The following is a 20,781-nucleotide window of genomic DNA, read 5'->3' on the forward strand; positions in this document are numbered from 1 at the left end:
TGACAGGGTCTGCCACACGACTGTGACTGATATGACGGGTTGGTTTGGACCCCCCCCAAAAAAGAAGCAATTAATCTCTCCTTGCACAAACTGCACAAACTGGCTCTACAGAGGCAAGATGTCCACCTCATCTTCACCCTCCGATATATCACCGTGTACATCCCCCTCCTCACAGATTATCAATTCGTCCCCACTGGAATCCACCATCTCAGCTCCCTGTGTACTTTGTGGAGGCAATTGCTGCTGGTCAATGTCTCCGCGGAGGAATTGATTATAATTCATTTTAATGAACATCATCTTCTCCACATTTTCTGGATGTAACCTCGTACGCCGATTGCTGACAAGGTGAGCGGCGGCACTAAACACTCTTTCGGAGTACACACTTGTGGGAGGGCAACTTAGGTAGAATAAAGCCAGTTTGTGCAAGGGCCTCCAAATTGCCTCTTTTTCCTGCCAGTATAAGTACGGACTGTGTGACGTGCCTACTTGGATGCGGTCACTCATATAATCCTCCACCATTCTATCAATGTTGAGAGAATCATATGCAGTGACAGTAGACGACATGTCCGTAATCGTTGTCAGGTCCTTCAGTCCGGACCAGATGTCAGCATCAGCAGTCGCTCCAGACTGCCCTGCATCACCGCCAGCGGGTGGGCTCGGAATTCTGAGCCTTTTCCTCGCACCCCCAGTTGCGGGAGAATGTGAAGGAGGAGATGTTGACAGGTCGCGTTCCGCTTGACTTGACAATTTTGTCACCAGCAGGTCTTTCAACCCCAGCAGACCTGTGTCTGCCGGAAAGAGAGATCCAAGGTAGGCTTTAAATCTAGGATCGAGCACGGTGGCCAAAATGTAGTGCTCTGATTTCAACAGATTGACCACCCGTGAATCCTTGTTAAGCGAATTAAGGGCTGCATCCACAAGTCCCACATGCCTAGCGGAATCGCTCCCTTTTAGCTCCTTCTTCAATGCCTCCAGCTTCTTCTGCAAAAGCCTGATGAGGGGAATGACCTGACTCAGGCTGGCAGTGTCTGAACTGACTTCACGTGTGGCAAGTTCAAAGGGCATCAGAACCTTGCACAACGTTGAAATCATTCTCCACTGCACTTGAGACAGGTGCATTCCATCTCCTATATCGTGCTCAATTGTATAGGCTTGAATGGCCTTTTGCTGCTCCTCCAACCTCTGAAGCATATAGAGGGTTGAATTCCACCTCGTTACCACTTCTTGCTTCAGATGATGGCAGGGCAGGTTCAGTAGTTTTTGGTGGTGCTCCAGTCTTCTGTACGTGGTGCCTGTACGCCGAAAGTGTCCCGCAATTTTTCTGGCCACCGACAGCATCTCTTGCACGCCCCTGTCGTTTTTTAAAAAATTCTGCACCACCAAATTCAAGGTATGTGCAAAACATGGGACGTGCTGGAATTTGCCCATATTTAATGCACACACAATATTGCTGGCGTTGTCCGATGCCACAAATCCACAGGAGAGTCCAATTGGGGTAAGCCATTCCGCGATGATCTTCCTCAGTTGCCGTAAGAGGTTTTCAGCTGTGTGCGTATTCTGGAAAGCGGTGATACAAAGCGTAGCCTGCCTAGGAAAGAGTTGGCGTTTGCGAGATGCTGCTACTGGTGCCGCCGCTGCTGTTCTTGCGGCGGGAGTCCATACATCTACCCAGTGGGCTGTCACAGTCATATAGTCCTGACCCTGCCCTGCTCCACTTGTCCACATGTCCGTGGTTAAGTGGACATTGGGTACAACTGCATTTTTTAGGAGACTGGTGAGTCTTTTTCTGACGTCCGTGTACATTCTCGGTATCGCCTGCCTAGAGAAGTGGAACCTAGATGGTATTTGGTAACGGGGGCACACTGCCTCAATAAATTGTCTAGTTCCCTGTGAACTAACGGCGGATACCGGACGCACGTCTAACACCAACATAGTTGTCAAGGACTCAGTTATCCGCTTTGCAGTAGGATGACTGCTGTGATATTTCATCTTCCTCGCAAAGGACTGTTGAACAGTCAATTGCTTACTGGAAGTAGTACAAGTGGGCTTACGACTTCCCCTCTGGGATGACCATCGACTCCCAGCGGCAACAACAGCAGCGCCAGCAGCAGTAGGCGTTACACGCAAGGATGCATCGGAGGAATCCCAGGCAGGAGAGGACTCGTCAGACTTGCCAGTGACATGGCCTGCAGGACTATTGGCATTCCTGGGGAAGGAGGAAATTGACACTGAGGGAGTTGGTGGGGTGGTTTGCGTGAGCTTGGTTACAAGAGGAAGGGATTTACTGGTCAGTGGACTGCTTCCGCTGTCACCCAAAGTTTTTGAACTTGTCACTGACTTATTATGAATGCGCTGCAGGTGACGTATAAGGGAGGATGTTCCGAGGTGGTTAACGTCCTTACCCCTACTTATTACAGCTTGACAAAGGGAACACACGGCTTGACACCTGTTGTCCGCATTTCTGGTGAAATACCTCCACACCGAAGAGCTGATTTTTTTGGTATTTTCACCTGGCATGTCAACGGCCATATTCCTCCCACGGACAACAGGTGTCTCCCCGGGTGCCTGACTTAAACAAACCACCTCACCATCAGAATCCTCCTGGTCAATTTCCTCCCCAGCGCCAGCAACACCCATATCCTCCTCATCCTGGTGTACTTCAACACTGACATCTTCAATCTGACTATCAGGAACTGGACTGCGGGTGCTCCTTCCAGCACTTGCAGGGGGCGTGCAAATGGTGGAAGGCGCATGCTCTTCACGTCCAGTGTTGGGAAGGTCAGGCATCGCAACCGACACAATTGGACTCTCCTTGTGGATTTGGGATTTCAAAGAACGCACAGTTCTTTGCGGTGCTTTTGCCAGCTTGAGTCTTTTCAGTTTTCTAGCGAGAGGCTGAGTGCTTCCATCCTCATGTGAAGCTGAACCACTAGCCATGAACATAGGCCAGGGCCTCAGCCGTTCCTTGCCACTCCGTGTGGTAAATGGCATATTGGCAAGTTTACGCTTCTCCTCCGACAATTTTATTTTAGGTTTTGGAGTCCTTTTTTTACTGATATTTGGTGTTTTGGTTTTGACATGCTCTGTACTATGCCATTGGGCATCGACCTTGGCAGACGACGTTGCTGGCATTTCATCGTCTCGGCCATGACCAGTGGCAGCAGCTTCAGCACGAGGTGGAAGTGGATCTTGATCTTTCCCTAATTTTGGAACCTCAACATTTTTGTTCTCCATATTTTAATAGGCACAACTAAAAGGCACCTCAGGTAAACAATGCAGATGGATGGATTGGATACTAGTATACAATTATGGACGGGCTGCCGAGTGCCGACACAGAGGTAGCCACAGCCGTGAACTACCGCACTGTACTGTGTCTGCTGCTAATATATAGACTGGTTGATAAAGAGATAGTATACTCGTAACTAGTATGTATGTATAAAGAAAGAAAAAAAAACCACGGTTAGGTCACTGGTATATACAATTATGGACGGGCTGCCGAGTGCCGACACAGAGGTAGCCACAGCCGTGAACTACCGCACTGTACTGTGTCTGCTGCTAATATATAGACTGGTTGATAAAGAGATAGTATACTCGTAACTAGTATGTATGTATAAAGAAAGAAAAAAAAACCACGGTTAGGTCACTGGTATATACAATTATGGACGGGCTGCCGAGTGCCGACACAGAGGTAGCCACAGCCGTGAACTACCGCACTGTACACTGGTTGATAAAGAGATAGTAGTATACTCGTAACAACTAGTATGACGACGGTATAAAGAATGAAAAAAAAAACACGGTTAGGTGGTATATAATACAATTATGGTTGGACGGACTGCCTGCCGAGTGCCGACACAGAGGTAGCCACAGCCGTGAACTACCGCACTGTACACTGGTTGATAAAGAGATAGTAGTATACTCGTAACAACTAGTATGACGACGGTATAAAGAATGAAAAAAAAACCACGGTTAGGTGGTATATAATACAATTATGGTTGGACGGACTGCCTGCCGAGTGCCGACACAGAGGTAGCCACAGCCGTGAACTACCGCACTGTACACTGGTTGATAAAGAGATAGTAGTATACTCGTAACAACTAGTATGACGACGGTATAAAGAACGGAAAAAAAACCACGGTTAGGTGGTATATAATACAATTATGGTTGGACGGACTGCCTGCCGAGTGCCGACACAGAGGTAGCCACAGCCGTGAACTACCGCACTGTACACTGGTTGATAAAGAGATAGTAGTATACTCGTAACAACTAGTATGACGACGGTATAAAGAACGAAAAAAAAACCACGGTTAGGTGGTATATATTATAATACAATTATGGATGGACGGACTGCCTGCCGAGTTCCGACACAGAGGTAGCCACAGCCGTGAACTACCGCACTGTACACTGGTTGATAAAGAGATAGTAGTATACTCGTAACAACTAGTATGACGACGGTATAAAGAACGAAAAAAAAACCACGGTTAGGTGGTATATATTATAATACAATTATGGATGGACGGACTGCCTGCCGAGTTCCGACACAGAGGTAGCCACAGCCGTGAACTACCGCACTGTACACTGGTTGATAAAGAGATAGTAGTATACTCGTAACAACTAGTATGACTATGACGACGGTATAAAGAAAGAAAAAAAAAACCACGGTTAGGTGGTATATAATACAATTATGGATGGACGGACTGCCTGCCGAGTGCCGACACAGAGGTAGCCACAGCCGTGAACTACCGCACTGTACTGTGTCTGCTGCTAATATAGACTGGTTGATAAAGAGATAGTATACAATACTACTAATATACTGGTGGTCAGGCACTGGTCACCACTAGTCACACTGGCAGTGGCACTCCTGCAGCAAAAGTGTGCACTGTTTAATTTTAATATAATATTATTTATCATGTACTCCTGGCTCCTGCTATAACAACCTGCAGTGCTCCCCAGTCTCCCCCACAATTATAAGCTTTATATACAATACATTGATGTGCAGCACACTGGGCTGAGCAGTGCACACAGACTGAGTCACTGTGTGACTGTGTATCGTTTTTTTCAGGCAGAGAACGGATATATTAAATAAAACAAACAACTGCACTGTCTCTGGTGGTCACTGGTCACTGTGGTCGTCAGTCACTAAACTCTGTCTGCACTCTGCACTCTCTTCTAATCTACAGTATCACAGCAATCTCTCTCTCTCTCTCTCTTCTAAATCTAATCTAAATGGAAAGGACGCCAGCCACGTCCTCTCCCTATCAATCTCAATGCACGTGTGAAAATGGCGGCGACGCGCGGCTCCTTATATAGAATCCGAGTCTCGCGAGAATCCGACAGCGTCATGATGACGTTCGGGCGCGCTCGGGTTAACCGAGCAAGGCGGGAAGATCCGAGTCGCTCGGACCCGTGAAAAAAAAAGTGAAGTTCGTGCGGGTTCGGATTCAAAGAAACCGAACCCGCTCATCTCTAGTCACAGAAGTTGATTGGGTGGTACTTTATCTCCATCCAAGGCTTAGTAAATAGGACTCCACAGTCCTTGCCACCATTATATGTGGTGTGCAGGGGTCCCGTCCTCTGTAATGCACCGTCATAGCTGTGTGTGGCATCTGCACCCCTGGCCGGCACGGTGCAGCCAGATATTGACAGGTGACACCCGGCTCTCCCAGCATTGGTCGCTGGCAGCAGGTACCCTGACTAGCCTGAGCGAGACGGTTGCCTTTGTCCTGTTGGGGACATTCTGCGCATGCGCGCTCTCTCCGGGCTGTCTGGCCTATCAGGGCACCCGTACAGCGGCTGTTGTCGGAGAACGGCTCCCGGCCTGACACTGATGGGGGAGACAGGTGAGTGTGGGCTGCGGAGAGGGTAACGTACCTTTGGGACGTGTCGGCAGCATATTGTTCCTGGGCTTGGTAGCTGTGGTACGGGGCCTGACCCTGCCGTTAGGCCTGTCCTCTCCCGTAGCTGCGGGCCTGCACCGCCCCCTCCCGGCCCGGCTCCCGTGCTGTCAGTTCCCGAGCAGCGTAGCTGTCACCTGCGAGGTGATAGAGAATGCTCCCCGGGCTCTGTCTGCTCTGTCCCTGTGCTGTACATCTCCCCACCCCCCGGCGATGGCTGACACCTGTCCCGTTATACTGGTCCCCGCTGTATCCCCGTCATTGTGTGCCCGTCTTACTCCTCCGGTCTATATGCCGCTGCTCCTCACCGGCTGCCCAGTTACTGCGTCCGCAGCTGCGCCTACTGTCATGTTCTCCCTGCCTGCCGCTAATGCTATGTCCCACTGTCTTATGGTATCTGTTATCAGCCAGTCATCTGTTTTGTCCCTGTATTACTGCCCCTGACATCAGCCTCTGTCATATCCCCCTGTATTACTGCCCCTGACATCAGCCTCTGTCATATCCCCCTATATTACTGCCCCTGACATCAGCCTCTGTCATATCCCCCTATATTACTGCCCCTGACATCAGCCTGTCATCTGTTATGTCTCCCTATATTACTGCCACTGATAGCCTCTGTCATGTCCCCCTGTATCATTAATATTACCCTAGATTACTGCCCTAATACCAACCTGTCATATCCCCCTATATTGCTTCCCAATACCAGCCTGCCATGTCTCCCTATATCACTGCCCCTGAAACTAGCTTGTCCTCTGCCTCTTTATTACTGTCCAACATAATGAGCTTGTTATGTCTTCCTATATTACTGTCCAACATAAACTGCCTTTCACGTGCCCCTGATATCAGCCTTTCACGTCCCCAAAAATTACTATTCCAGATACCAGCCTGTCACGCCTCCCTATATTACCACCTGAAATCAGCCTCCCAGGTCCTCCTACATCATTGCCACTGAAAACAGACCGCCATGTCCCCTTATAGAACTGCCACTGACACCAACTTGTCCTATATTACTGTCCAACATACTCAGAAAATCAGCCTGTCATGCCTTCCTATATTACGGTCACTGTTACCAGACTTCCATGTCCCCCAGTATTACAGACACTGATATCGGCTTGTCATGTCCCCTATCTTACTGACCTTTATATCCACCTGTCATGTCTCCCTATTATGGTTACTGGGTTATTCCACACCAAAGCAATAACCATTTCAAGTTGTAATGAAATTGGGTATAATAAATGCTACATTGGGTGCAAAGAAACCCCCCAAATCTTGGGCTGATAAGCACACTGGTTTTGAAGTTATATGCCTTTAAAGCTGCAATTTCTTCATGGAAAATTTGCTATTAATTTTTTTTTTTTTTTTTTTATTGCACCTGCAGCTCACAATTGAGCTAGAGAGTTGGACAAGGTCTCATTTTAAACCTTTTTATAGGCTTTCATATGATATATAATAAAGCAGTATAATTCCATAAAAAATAAAAATATATATTTTCAAAAAAAAATTGATTTTCAACAAACAATAATTTTGAGTTTGTTTTTTTTTTTAAATGTAAAAAAAACTGGTTAATACTATTGTTAATAGATCCCCAAAGTTCTATTTTTTGAATCATGATGGATCACTTTCTATAAAAGATTTAATTTTTGTCTGATTCATGAAAATTGTATTACAAAATCAACAAAACAATATTATTTTCCAGTTCACTTCATTAAAGGAATGCACGTTCCTCCTCAGATGTGTTTGGGGACAAGAGCCTGCTCCTTCTGCACAGGTACAAGAACGTGTACTGTGTACTGTATAGTGCTTTGACTTGGTTTCCAGTGCTCACTCGCTGTCTCTGGTGTGTTTTATGTTTTAATTCTTCATCCAAATAGAACCAAATATCTTAATTAATTTGCAAGTCTGAAATCTGCAAGGGGGGTGCACACACGGGGAGATGTGTGCTGAGCGATCTATCACAGAACGCTCAGCACACATCTCTCCCCCCGCTCAGCACTCAGTGGGATGTGTGCTGAGCGCGCGCTGGGGGCGCTCACTTCACCCAGCGGTGAAGCAATCTACTTGATTGTGCCTTCATGCAGGCTAATCTAGAACCGGCGATAGTGACGCGCAGGGCTGCTATTTCTATGGGGCATACACACAGAGAGATCCGTACTTAATTTCTAAGCAATCTTGTCAGCTTGCTTAGAAATTAAGCATACAGTACATCACTATGTGTGTACCCCCCTTAACTGCACGAAAGTAGTTTCTTCGGTGTTCTGTTTCAACTGTGAATATATTGTTATAATACAATTGCAATAAATTCATCACTAACTATTCAAAGTGGGTAGGAACATATTGCACTCTATATAGTTATAAAACACTAGCCCCAATTTCCCAAGGCAATGTGTACCATGGATATTATTATACTACAGTATTATCTGCTGAGCTGCAAAGTGCAGAACATACAGAAGTTCACGTGATAGAAACTGCATCAAGATTGTGAGGTTTAACATTATTAAGAAGAAGAAAAAATTATTAACATTTAGCAGTTTTCATTACCTTTGCAGTTTGGAAACCGTTAATGATTTTTGAACTGTTTATTAATGCAGTGTATTATGTAATAAATGAAGTTAAATGACAGAGTGAAGGTTAAAATAAATGGTAAAATGTCTGCCTTTGAGCTTATATAACAGATGTGCTCCTTTCATGCGGTTGCTCTCACACATGGAAACATTAACATGGTAGATACCGTTTCAGGCTGATATGTAATTTCCAAAATGTATTCGGCAATGGAAAAAGTCTGAAGAAATGCAACAGCTCCATCTAGTGGATTAAAGCTTACTTGCTAAACACTTTTGTAACCAAAATTTGAGTCTTATGTGTTAAATGAAATTCAGTATTTGTTGTTTACAAGCTACTGTAGTTGCAAGTCATTCGTCTTGAAAAATAACATTAAGACATTGAGCCATGGGCCTAATTCTGAGTTAATCGCGGCAGCAAATTTGTTAGCAGTTGGGCAAAACCATGAGCACTGCAGGAGGGGCAGATATAACATGTGCAGAGAGAGACAGATTTGGGTGAGGTGTATTGAAACTGAAATCTAAATTGCAGTGTAAAAATAAAGCAGCCGGTATTTACCCTACACAGAAACAAAATAACCCACCCAAATCTAACTCTCTCTGCACATGTTATATCTGCCCCCCCACCCCCCCTGCAGTGCACATGGTTTTGCCCAATTGCTAACAAACCTGCTGCTGCGATAAACTCAGAATTACCCCCCTAATTCAGACTTGATCATAGCAGCAAATTTGTTAGCAGTTGGGCAAAACCATGTGCACTGCGGGGAGGGGGGGGGGGGGAGAATAGATATAACTTGCGCAGAGAGCGTTAGATTTGGGTGGGTTATATATAACTATACATACCTAAAATTGAAAGCAAAGGGGATCAGAACTACATGTGATGTTTTTGATCCCGCCCCCCTGCCAGCTTCTCGGCATGCAAAAGATTGTATGGTGCTGTAGCACCGTACAAACTATCGTACCTCCGCAATTGCTGGCAAACTGGATCAACTGATCACATGTGCAGCACATATGATCAGTCGATGCGATGTATGACCTGTGGGGCCACTCATCGCATCGTATTCGTACCCAAAATATGCATGATGTGCATGCGATGGGTTGAATGATGGGTCCATATCGTGTATTCGTACACGATATCGATCTAGTTTATGGCCAGCATTACATATAAACGCTTTTTCTGCTGCGGGGTACACTGAGCTCCACAAGGATTAACATCGGGGTGTAGAGTAGGATCTTGATCCGAGGCACCAACAGGCTCAAAGCTTTAAAAGAAGAAAAGAATGAGACAGCGCTTCTTACTTTGAAATTTTTTTTTTATATATATATATATGAAACACAATAAATCTCAATATCACATATGAATACCGGCCAGTATTCTTTAAAAAAACAATTCTATATTTATATTATACAATCTTAAAACAGCAAAAGCCACTTGATACTTTATGGAGCTGCCAATTTCAATACTCTATTAGCTACAATACAGCTGTAGTTTTAACTTGCATAAATATTCATCTATCCTCTATGGAGACAAATTAACAGATATCATATCCAGGTTGGAATCCCACTGTAATTATTTCCAGCACAGTTCTTTTTAGATACAACATGCAAGTATGCCAATCAAATCAAACGATGTTAGGCAGTCCTGTAAGCATGCCAAAGAATTAACAGGGTATTATGACGTGTTAGTAGAAGGCAGATCTTCCAATGCAGTAGCAAGATCGTGTTAGTGTTATAACCTGTTAGTAGAAGGCAGATCTTTCCAGCACTTTTAAACCATGCACCAATTTACTGGTAGTTAATATGTAGCAGTTCTTTTAGGTGCACCATGCAAAGCACCAATTACCTCTCCCAGCAACGTCTCTCCCCTGGAGCCTTGCCTGTGCTCCAAGGCTGCTGTGTGGAGTCCGTTCTGTTCCCCCTTTAGCGCTGGGGTGTTTGAAAGAATGTGAGCCGGCCGGCTTTCAAACAATGCTGCAGGAGTGCTTTTCTCTCCCAAGGTGTTCTGCTCGTGACAAACTCGTTTCTCCGCCTCCTCATTAGCATCGGCGGCTTCCTCAGTGTCAGTAGAGCTTATGTGCATAGTTTGATCTTTAAATATTCATAATCGCGGCTCGCGCATGCGCACTGTGCCCGCGATTCAAGCCTCTCTCTCGGTCTGGTTTCCTATGTTCGCGGGTCGCGCATGCGCACTGCGCCCGCGTTTCAAGCCTCTCTCTCAGTCTGATTGTTTTCTATACAGGCACGGAGCTAAGCCTAATTTTCGTTCTATGTCAGAACGGCTTTTTTCTTTTTTTCTCCATCTAGGCTTACTCCATATACCCAAGCCTCCTTTTCGTTCCAAGAGTATTGAATGGGCTCCCAATGTATCAACATTATTCCATACTGTTCTATTAACAATATAAATAAATAACAAACATACACACCTAAAACACATAAACCTTTAATTAAAAATTACTAAGTAACTAGATTACTACTAATGTTACCCTCTCGTAACTTTGGTATTTAGTCTAATACTAATGTACAAGAGGGTAACATTAGTAGTAATCTAGTTACTTAGTAATTCCGTTCTGACATAGAACGAAAATGAGGCTTGGCTCCGTGCCTGTATAGAAAACAATCAGACTGAGAGAGAAGCTTGAAACGCGGGCGCAGTGCGCATGCGCGACCCGCGAACATAGGAAACCAGACCGAGAGAGGCTTGAATCGCAGGCGCAGTGCGCATGCTCGAGCCGCGATTATGAGTATTTAAAGATCAAACTATGCACATAAGCACTACTGACACTGAGGAAGCCGCCGATGCTAATGAGGCGGAGAAATGCGTTTATCACGAGCAGAACACCTTGGGAGAGAAAAGCACTCCTGCAGCATTGTTTGAAAGCCGGCCGGCTCACATTCTTTCAAACACCCCAGCGCTAAAGGGGGAACAGAACGGACTCCACACAGCAGCCTTGGAGCACAGGCAAGGCTCCAGGAGAGAGAAGTTGCTGGGCGAGGTAATTGGTGCTTTGCATGGTGCACCTAAAAGAACTGCTACATATTAACTACCAGTAAACTGGTGCATGGTTTAAAAGTGCTGGAAAGATCTGCCTTCTACTAACAGGTTATAACACTAACACGATCTTGCTACTGCCTTGGAACATCTGCCTTCTACTAACACGTCATAATACCCTGTTAATTCTTTGGCATGCTTACAGGACTGCCTAACATCGTTTGATTTGATTGGCATACTTGCATGTTGTATCTAAAAGAACTGTGCTGGAAATAATTACAGTGGGATTCCAACCTGGATATGATATCTGTTAATTTGTCTCCATAGAGGATAGATGAATATTTATGCATGTTAAAACTACAGCTGTATTGTAGCTAATAGAGTACTGAAATTGGCAGCTCCATAAAGTATCAAGTGGCTTTTGCTGTTTTAAGATTGTATAATATAAATATAGAATTGTTTTTTTAAAGAATACTGGCCGGTATTCATATGTGATATTGAGATTTATTGTGTTCCATATATATATAAAAAATCTTTTTCAAAGTAAGAAGCGCTGTCTCATTCTTTTCTTCTTTTATTGCTTTTAAACTTGGGGTATTTGGAACGTAATACCCGAGACTAGCTGCTAATTACTTTGAGGAGAGTGGCGCCAGGTGTATGTATTTTTGTGGAGGCTCAAAGCTTTGACTGTTCCCAAGATGCACAGCGCCGCCTCCTCTAAAACCCCACCTCCGTGCACAGGAGCTCAGTTTGTAAGTTGGTGCCATGCAGTAAGCAGGCATACAACAGGGGGGCTGCTTCTGCAGCCCTAAGAAAAGCTATTTTCTCTAACGTCCTAGTGGATGCTGGGGACTCCGTAAGGACCATGGGGAATAGCGGCTCCGCAGGAGACTGGGCACAGCTAAGAAAGAATTAGGACTACCTGGTGTGCACTGGCTCCTCCCACTATGACCCTCCTCCAGACTTCAGTTAGAATCCTGTGCCCGGCCGAGCTGGATGCACACTTGGGGCTCTCCTGAGCTCCTAGAAAGAAAGTATATGTTAGGTTTTTTATTTTACAGTGAGATCTGCTGGCAACAGACTCACTGCAGCGAGGGACTAAGGGGAGAAGAAGCGAACCTACCTAACTGGTGGTAGCTTGGGCTTCTTAGGCTACTGGACACCATTAGCTCCAGAGGGATCGACCGTATGGAACCGGCCATTGGTGTTCGGTCCCGGAGCCGCGCCGCCGGCCCCCTTACAGAGCCAGAAGCAAGAAGAATCCGGAAAATCGGCGGCAGAAGACATCAGTCTTCACCAAGGTAGCGCACAGCACTGCAGCTGTGCGCCATTGCTCCTCATACACACTTCACACTCCGGTCACTGAGGGTGCAGGGCGCTGGGGGGGGGGGCGCCCTGAGAAGCAATAAATACACCTTGGCTGGCAAATATATCACAATATATAGCCCCAGAGGCTATATATGTGATAAATACCCCAGCCAGAATCCATAAAAAAGCGGGAGAAAAGTCCGCCAAAAAGGGGCGGAGCTATCTCCCTCTGCACACTGGCGCCATTTTTCCCTCACAGTTCCGCTGGAAGGAAGCTCCCTGACTCTCCCCTGCAGTCTACACTACAGAAAAGGGTAAAAAAGAGAGGGGGGGGCACTACATTTAGGCGCAAAATACATATATAGCAGCTATAGGGGATATAATTTAGTTAATCCCTGTATTATATAGCGCTCTGGTGTGTGCTGGCATACTCTCTCTCTGTCTCCCCAAAGGGCTTTGTGGGGTCCTGTCTTCTGTCAGAGCATTCCCTGTGTGTGTGCGGTGTGTCGGTACGGCTGTGTCGACATGTTTGATGAGGAGACTTATGTGGAGGAGGAGCAGGTGCCTATAAATGTGTTGTCACCCCCTGCGGGGCAGACACCGGAGTGGATGGACTTGTGGAAGGAATTACGCGAAAGTGTCGACTCCTTACATAAAAAATTTGACGACATGCCAAATGTGGGGCAGCCGGCTTCTCAGCCCGTGCCTGCCCAGACGTCTCAAAAGTCATCAGGGGCTCTAAAACGCCCGCTACCTCAGGTGACAGACACAGATGTCGACACGGATACTGATACCAGTGTCGACGACGAAGAGACTAATGTAATGTCCAATAGGGCCACTCGTTATATGATTGAGGCAATGAAAAATGTTTTACCACAAAAAAGGGTATTATGTTTGGGGAGAAAAAACTACCAGTAGTTTTTCCCTCTTCTGAAGAATTAAATGACGTGTGTGAACTAGCGTGGGCTTCCCCTGATAAAAAATTTGTAATTTCAAAAAAATTACTAACGGCGTACCCTTTCCCGCCAGAGGATAGGTCACATTGGGAAACACCCCCTAAGGTGGATAAAGCACTTACGCGCTTATCAAAAAAGGTGGCACTGCCGTCCCAAGATACGGCCGCCCTAAAGGAACCTGCTGACAGAAAGCAGGAGGCTCTCCAAAAAGCTATATATACACACACTGGTATTATACTGAGACCAGCTATTGCCTCAGCATGGATGTGCAGTGCGGCAGCTGCATGGTCAGACTCCCTGTCAGAGAACATTGACACCCTAGACAGGGACACTATATTGCTAAACATAGAGCATATTAAAGACGCTGTCTTTTACATAAGAGATGCACAGAGGGATATTTGCCGGCTGGCATCAAAAATAAGTGCACTGTCCATTTGTGCCAGGAGAGGGTTATGGACCCGGCAGTGGACAGGGGATGCAGATTCCAAAAGGCACATGGAAGTTTTGCCTTATAAGGGTGAGGAGTTGTTCGGGGATGGTCTTTCAGACTTAGTTTCCACAGCAACAGCTGGGAAGTCGGCATTTTTGCCACATGTCCCCTCACAACCAAAGAGAGCACCGTATTATCAGGTGCAGTCCTTTTGGCCCCAAAAGAGCAGACGGGGTAGAGGCGCGTCCTTTCTGCCCAGAGGCAGAGGTAGGGGAAAAAAGCTGCAGCATACAGCCACTTCCCAGGAACAAAAGTCCTCCCCCGCTTCTTCTGCTAAGTCCGCCGCATGACGCTGGGGCTCAGCAGGCGGAGCCAGGTACGGTGGGGGGCCGTCTCAAAAACTTCAGCAATCAGTGGGCTCGCTCACAGGTAGATCCCTGGTTCCTTCAAGTGGTATCTCAGGGGTACAGGCTGGAATTCGAGACATCCCCCCCCCCCCCCCCCCGCCGTTTCCTCAAATCTGCCTTACCAACGACTCCTTCAGAAAGGGAGGCTGTGTTAGAGGCAATTCACAAGCTGTATTCCCAGCAGGTGATAGTCAAGGTGCCCCTACTTCAACAAGGACGGGGTTACTATTCCACAATGTTTGTGGTACCGAAACCGGACGGTTCGGTGAGACCCATTTTAAATTTGAAATCCTTGAACACATATTTGAAAAAATTCAAGTTCAAGATGGAATCGCTCAGGGCGGTTATTGCAAGCCTGGAAGAGGGAGATTACATGGTATCTCTGGACATCAAGGATGCTTACCTGCATGTCCCCATTTACCATCCTCACCAGGAGTACCTCAGATTTGTGGTACAGGATTGTCATTACCAATTCCAGACGTTGCCGTTCGGCCTGTCCACGGCACCGAGGGTATTTACCAAGGTAATGGCCGAAATGATGATACTCCTTCGGAAAAAGGGAGTTTTAATTGTCCCTTACTTGGACGATCTCCTGATAAGGGCGAGGTCCAGAGAGCAGTTGTTGGTCGGCGTAGCATTATCTCAGGAGATGCTACACCAGCACGGTTGGATTCTGAATATTCCAAAGTCTCAGCTGGTTCCGGCGACACGTATACTGTTCCTAGGGATGATTCTGGACACGGTCCAGAAAAAAGTGTTTCTCCCAGAGGAGAAAGCCGAGGAGCTGTCGTCTCTAGTGAGAGGCCTCCTGAAACCAAAACAGGTGTCGGTGCATCATTGCACGCGAGTCCTGGGCAAGATGGTAGCTTCCTACGAAGCGATTCCATTCGGCAGGTTCCATGCCAGAACTTTTCAGTGGGACCTGTTGGACCAATGGTCCGGATCGCATCTTCAAATGCATCGGTTGATAACCCTGTCTCCAAGGACCAGGGTGTCTCTGCTGTGGTGGCTGCAGAGTGCTCATCTCAGAGAGGGCCGCAGATTCGACATACAGGACTGGGTCCTGGTGACCACGGATGCCAGCCTTCGGGGCTGGGGGGCAGTCACTCAGGGAAGAAACTTCCAAGGACTTTGGTCGAGTCAGGAGACTTCCCTACACATAAATGTTCTGGAACTGAGGGCCATTTACAATGCCCTAAGTCAAGCAAAGCCCCTGCTTCAAAACCGGCCGGTTCTGATCCAGTCAGACAACATCACGGCGGTCGCCCATGTAAATCGACAGGGCGGCACAAGAAGCAGGGCGGCGATGGCAGAAGCCACAAGGATTCTCCGTTGGGCGGAAAATCACGTGTTAGCACTGTCAGCAGTGTTCATTCCGGGAGTAGACAACTGGGAAGCAGACTTCCTCAGCAGGCACGACCTCCACCCGGGAGAGTGGGGACTTCATCCAGAAGTCTTCCAACTGATTGTAAACCGTTGGGAAAGGCCACAGGTGGACACGATGGCGTCCCGCTTAAACAAAAAGCTGGAAAAATATTGCGCCAGGTCAAGAGACCCTCAGGCGATAGCTGTGGACGCTCTAGTGACACCGTGGGTGTACCGGTCGGTTTATGTGTTCCCTCCTCTTCCTCTCATACCCAAGGTACTGAGGATAATAAGGGGAAGAGGCGTAAGAACTATACTCATTGTTCCGGATTGGCCAAGAAGAGCTTGGTACCCGGAACTTCAAGAAATGATCTCAGAGGACCCATGGCCTCTGCCGCTCAGACAGGACCTGCTGCTGCAGGGGCCCTGTCTGTTCCAAGACTTACCGCGGCTGCGTTTGACGGCATGGCGGTTGAACGCCGGATCCTAAAAGAAAAGGGTATTCCGGAGGAAGCCATTCCTACGCTTATTAAAGCTAGGAAAGATGTAACCGTACAACATTATCACCGCATATGGCGAAAATATGTTGCGTGGTGTGAGGCCAGGAAGGCCCCAACGGAGGAATTCCAGTTAGGTCGATTTCTGCACTTCCTACAGTCAGGGGTGACTATGGGCCTAAAATTGGGTTCCATTAAGGTCCAGATTTCGGCTCTGTCGATTTTCTTCCAAAAAGAACTGGCTTCACTGCCTGAAGTTCAGACATTTGTCAAGGGAGTGCTGCATATTCAGCCTCCTTTTGTGCCCCCAGTGGCACCGTGGGACCTCAACATGGTGTTGGGTTTCCTAAAGTCACATTGGTTTGAGCCACTCAAAACCGTGGATTTAAAATATCTCACGTGGAAAGTGGTCATGCTTTTGGCCTTGGCTTCGGCAAGGCGGGTGTCAGAATTGGCGGCTTTGTCATGTAAAAGCCCCTATTTGATTTTCCATATGGATAGGGCAGAATTGAGGACTCGTCCCCAATTTCTTCCTAAGGTGGTATCAGCTTTTCACTTGAACCAACCTATCGTGGTGCCTGCGGCTACTAGGGACTTGGAGGACTCCAAGTTACTGGACGTAGTCAGGGCCTTGAAAATTTATGTTTCCAGGAAGGCTGGAGTCAGGAAGACTGACTCGCTATTTATCCTGTATGCACCAAACAAGATGGGTGCTCCTGCTTCAAAGCAGACTATTGCTCGCTGGATTTGTAGCACAATTCAGCTTGCGCACTCTGTGGCTGGCCTGCCACAGCCTAAATCTGTAAAAGCCCATTCCACGAGGAAAGTGGGCTCTTCTTGGGCGGCTGCCCGAGGGGTCTCGGCTTTACAACTTTGCCGAGCTGCTACTTGGTCAGGGGCAAACACGTTTGCAAAATTCTACAAATTTGATACCCTGGCTGAGGAGGACCTTGAGTTCTCTCATTCGGTGCTGCAGAGTCATCCGCACTCTCCCGCCCGTTTGGGAGCTTTGGTATAATCCCCATGGTCCTTACGGAGTCCCCAGCATCCACTAGGACGTTAGAGAAAATAAGATTTTACTCACCGGTAAATCTATTTCTCGTAGTCCGTAGTGGATGCTGGGCGCCCGTCCCAAGTGCGGACTGTCTGCAATAGTTGTATATAGTTATTGTTAACTAAAAGGGTTATTGTTGAGCCATCTGTTGAGAGGCTCTGTTATGTTCATACTGTTAACTGGGTATAATATCACGAGTTATACGGTGTGATTGGTGTGGCTGGTATGAGTCTTACCCGGGATTCAAAATCCTTTCTCTATCGTCCTAAGTGGATGCTGGGGTTCCTGAAAGGACCATGGGGAATAGCGGCTCCGCAGGAGACAGGGCACAAAAAAGTAAAGCTTTACTAGGTCAGGTGGTGTGCACTGGCTCCTCCCCCCATGACCCTCCTCCAGACTCCAGTTAGATTTTGTGCCCGAACGAGAAGGGTGCAATCTAGGTGGCTCTCCTAAAGAGCTGCTTAGAGAAAGTTTAGTTTAGGTTTTTTTCTTTACAGTGAGTCCTGCTGGCAACAGGATCACTGCAACGTGGGACTTAGGGGGAAAGTAGTAAACTCACCTGCATGCAGAGTGGATTTGCTGCTTGGCTACTGGACACCATTAGCTCCAGAGGGATCGAACACAGGCCCAGCCGTGGAGTCCGGTCCCGGAGCCGCGCCGCCGACCCCCTTGCAGATGCTGAAGCGTGAAGAGGTCCGGAAACCGGCGGCTGAAGACTCCTCAGTCTTCATAAGGTAGCGCACAGCACTGCAGCTGTGCGCCATTTTCCTCTCAGCACACTTCACTGGGCGGTCACTGAGGGTGCAGAGCGCTGGGGGGGGGCGCTCTGAGAGGCAAATATAAACCTTATACAAGGCTAAAAATACCTCACATATAGCCCATAGGGGCTATATGGAGATATTTAACCCCTGCCTGACTGGAAAAATAGCGGGAGAAGAACCCGCCGAAAAAGGGGCGGGGCCTATCTCCTCAGCACACGGCGCCATTTTCTGTCACAGCTCCGCTGGTCAGAACGGCTCCCAGGTCTCTCCCCTGCACTGCACTACAGAAACAGGGTAAAACAGAGAGGGGGGGCACATTAATGGCTATATATATATATATTAAAGCAGCTATAAGGGAGCACTTAATATAAGGATATCCCTTGTATATATAGCGCTTTGTGGTGTGTGCTGGCAGACTCTCCCTCTGTCTCCCCAAAAGGGCTAGTGGGTCCTGTCTTCATTAGAGCATTCCCTGTGAGTTTGCGGTGTGTGTCGGTACGTGGTGTCGACATGTATGAGGACGATATTGGTGTGGAGGCGGAGCAATTGCCAAATATGCAGATGTCACCCCCCAGGGGGTCGACACCAGAATGGATGCCTTTATTTGTGGAATTACGTGATGGTTTATCTTCCCTTAAACAGTCAGTTGAGGACATGAGGCGGCCGGACAATCAATTAATGCCTGTCCAGGCGCCTCAAACACCGTCAGGGGCTGTAAAACGCCCTTTGCCTCAGTCGGTCGACACAGACCCAGACACGGGCACTGATTCCAGTGACGACGGTAGAAATTCAAACGTATTTTCCAGTAGGGCCACACGTTATATGATTTTGGCAATGAAGGAGACGTTACATTTAGCTGATACTACAGATACCGTAAAACAGGGTATTATGTATGGTGTGAAAAAACTACAAACAGTTTTTCCTGAATCAGAAGAATTAAATGACGTGTGTGATGAAGCGTGGGTTGCTCCTGATAAAAAGTTGATAATTTCAAAAAAGTTATTGGCATTATACCCTTTCCCGCCAGAGGTTAGGGCGCGCTGGGAAACACCCCCTAAGGTGGACAAGGCGCTCACACGCTTATCCAAACAAGTGGCGTTACCCTCTCCTGAGACGGCCGCACTTAAGGATCCATCAGATAGAAAGATGGAAGTTATTCAAAAGAATATATACACACATGCAGGTGTTATACTACGACCAGCTATAGCAACTGCCTGGATGTGCAGTGCTGGAGTAGTTTGGTCAGAATCCCTGATTGAAAATATTGATACCCTAGATAGGGACAATGTTTTACTGTCGTTAGAACAAATAAAGGATGCATTTATCTATATGCGTGATGCACAGAGGGATATTTGCACACTGGCATCTCGGGTGAGTGCTATGTCCATTTCAGCCAGAAGAGCCTTATGGACACGACAGTGGACAGGCGATGCGGATTCAAAACGTCACATGGAGGTTTTGCCGTATAAAGGGGAGGAGTTATTTGGAGTTGGTCTATCAGACTTGGTGGCCACGGCTACTGCCGGGAAATCCACTTTTTTACCTCAAGTCACTCCCCAACAGAGAAAGGCACCGACCTTTCAACCGCAGCCTTTTCGCTCCTACAAAAATAAGAGAGCAAAGGGCTTGTCGTACCTGCCACGAGGCAGAGGAAGAGGGAAGAGACACCAACAGGCAGCTCCTTCCCAGGAACAGAAGCCCTCCCCGGCTCCTGCAAAAACCTCAGCATGACGCTGGGGCCTCTCAAGCGGACTCGGGGACAGTGGGGGGCCGTCTCAAAAATTACAGCGCGCAGTGGGCTCACTCGCAGGTAGACCCCTGGATCCTGCAGATAATATCTCAGGGGTACAGGTTGGAATTAGAGACGGATCCTCCTCATCGTTTCCTGAAGTCTGCCTTACCAACCGTCTCTTCCGAAAGGGAGAGGGTGTTGGAAGCCATTCACAAGCTGTACGCTCAGCAGGTGATAGTCAAAGTACCCCTATTACAACAAGGAAAGGGGTATTATTCCACTCTATTTGTGGTACCGAAGCCGGATGGCTCGGTAAGGCCTATTCTAAATCTGAAGTCCTTGAACCTCTACATAAAAAAGTTCAAGTTCAAGATGGAGTCACTCAGAGCAGTGATAGCGAACCTGGAAGAAGGGGACTTTATGGTATCCTTGGACATCAAGGATGCGTATCTACACGTTCCGATTTACCCCGCACACCAGGGGTACCTCAGGTTCATTGTTCAAAACTGTCACTATCAGTTTCAGACGCTGCCGTTCGGATTGTCCACGGCGCCTCGGGTCTTTACCAAGGTAATGGCCGAGATGATGATTCTTCTTCGAAGAAAAGGCGTATTAGTTATCCCATACTTGGACGATCTCCTAATAAGGGCAAGGTCCAGAGAACAGCTGGAGACAGCTTTAGCACTATCTCAAGAGGTGCTAAGACAACACGGGTGGATTCTGAATATTCCAAAATCCCATTTAATCCCGACAACTCGTCTGCTGTTCCTAGGAATGATTCTGGACACGGTTCAGAAAAAGGTTTTCCTTCCAGAGGAAAAAGCCAAGGAGTT

General features: G+C 47.3%; 1 protein-coding gene across 8 annotated transcripts in view; it reads left to right on the forward strand.

Moving 5' to 3' along the window:
- The first annotated feature begins 5,730 nt into the window (after positions 1-5,730).
- Positions 5,731-20,781, forward strand: part of LOC135069306 (E1A-binding protein p400-like) — a 318,615-nt gene continuing 303,564 nt past the window's right edge. For 4 of the 8 annotated variants that reach the window (XM_063964669.1, XM_063964675.1, XM_063964673.1 and 1 more), the window contains exons 1-2: positions 5,737-5,837; positions 7,588-7,659. The gene's annotated coding sequence lies outside the window, so the exon portion shown is untranslated. Of the gene's footprint in view, positions 5,838-7,587; positions 7,660-20,781 lie in introns of all 8 variants that reach the window. The other 4 variants (XM_063964667.1, XM_063964670.1, XM_063964672.1 and 1 more) reach the window with 2 other exon arrangements.

This window comes from Pseudophryne corroboree, chromosome 1, assembly GCF_028390025.1.
Source record: "Pseudophryne corroboree isolate aPseCor3 chromosome 1, aPseCor3.hap2, whole genome shotgun sequence".
NCBI lineage: Eukaryota > Metazoa > Chordata > Amphibia > Anura > Myobatrachidae > Pseudophryne > Pseudophryne corroboree.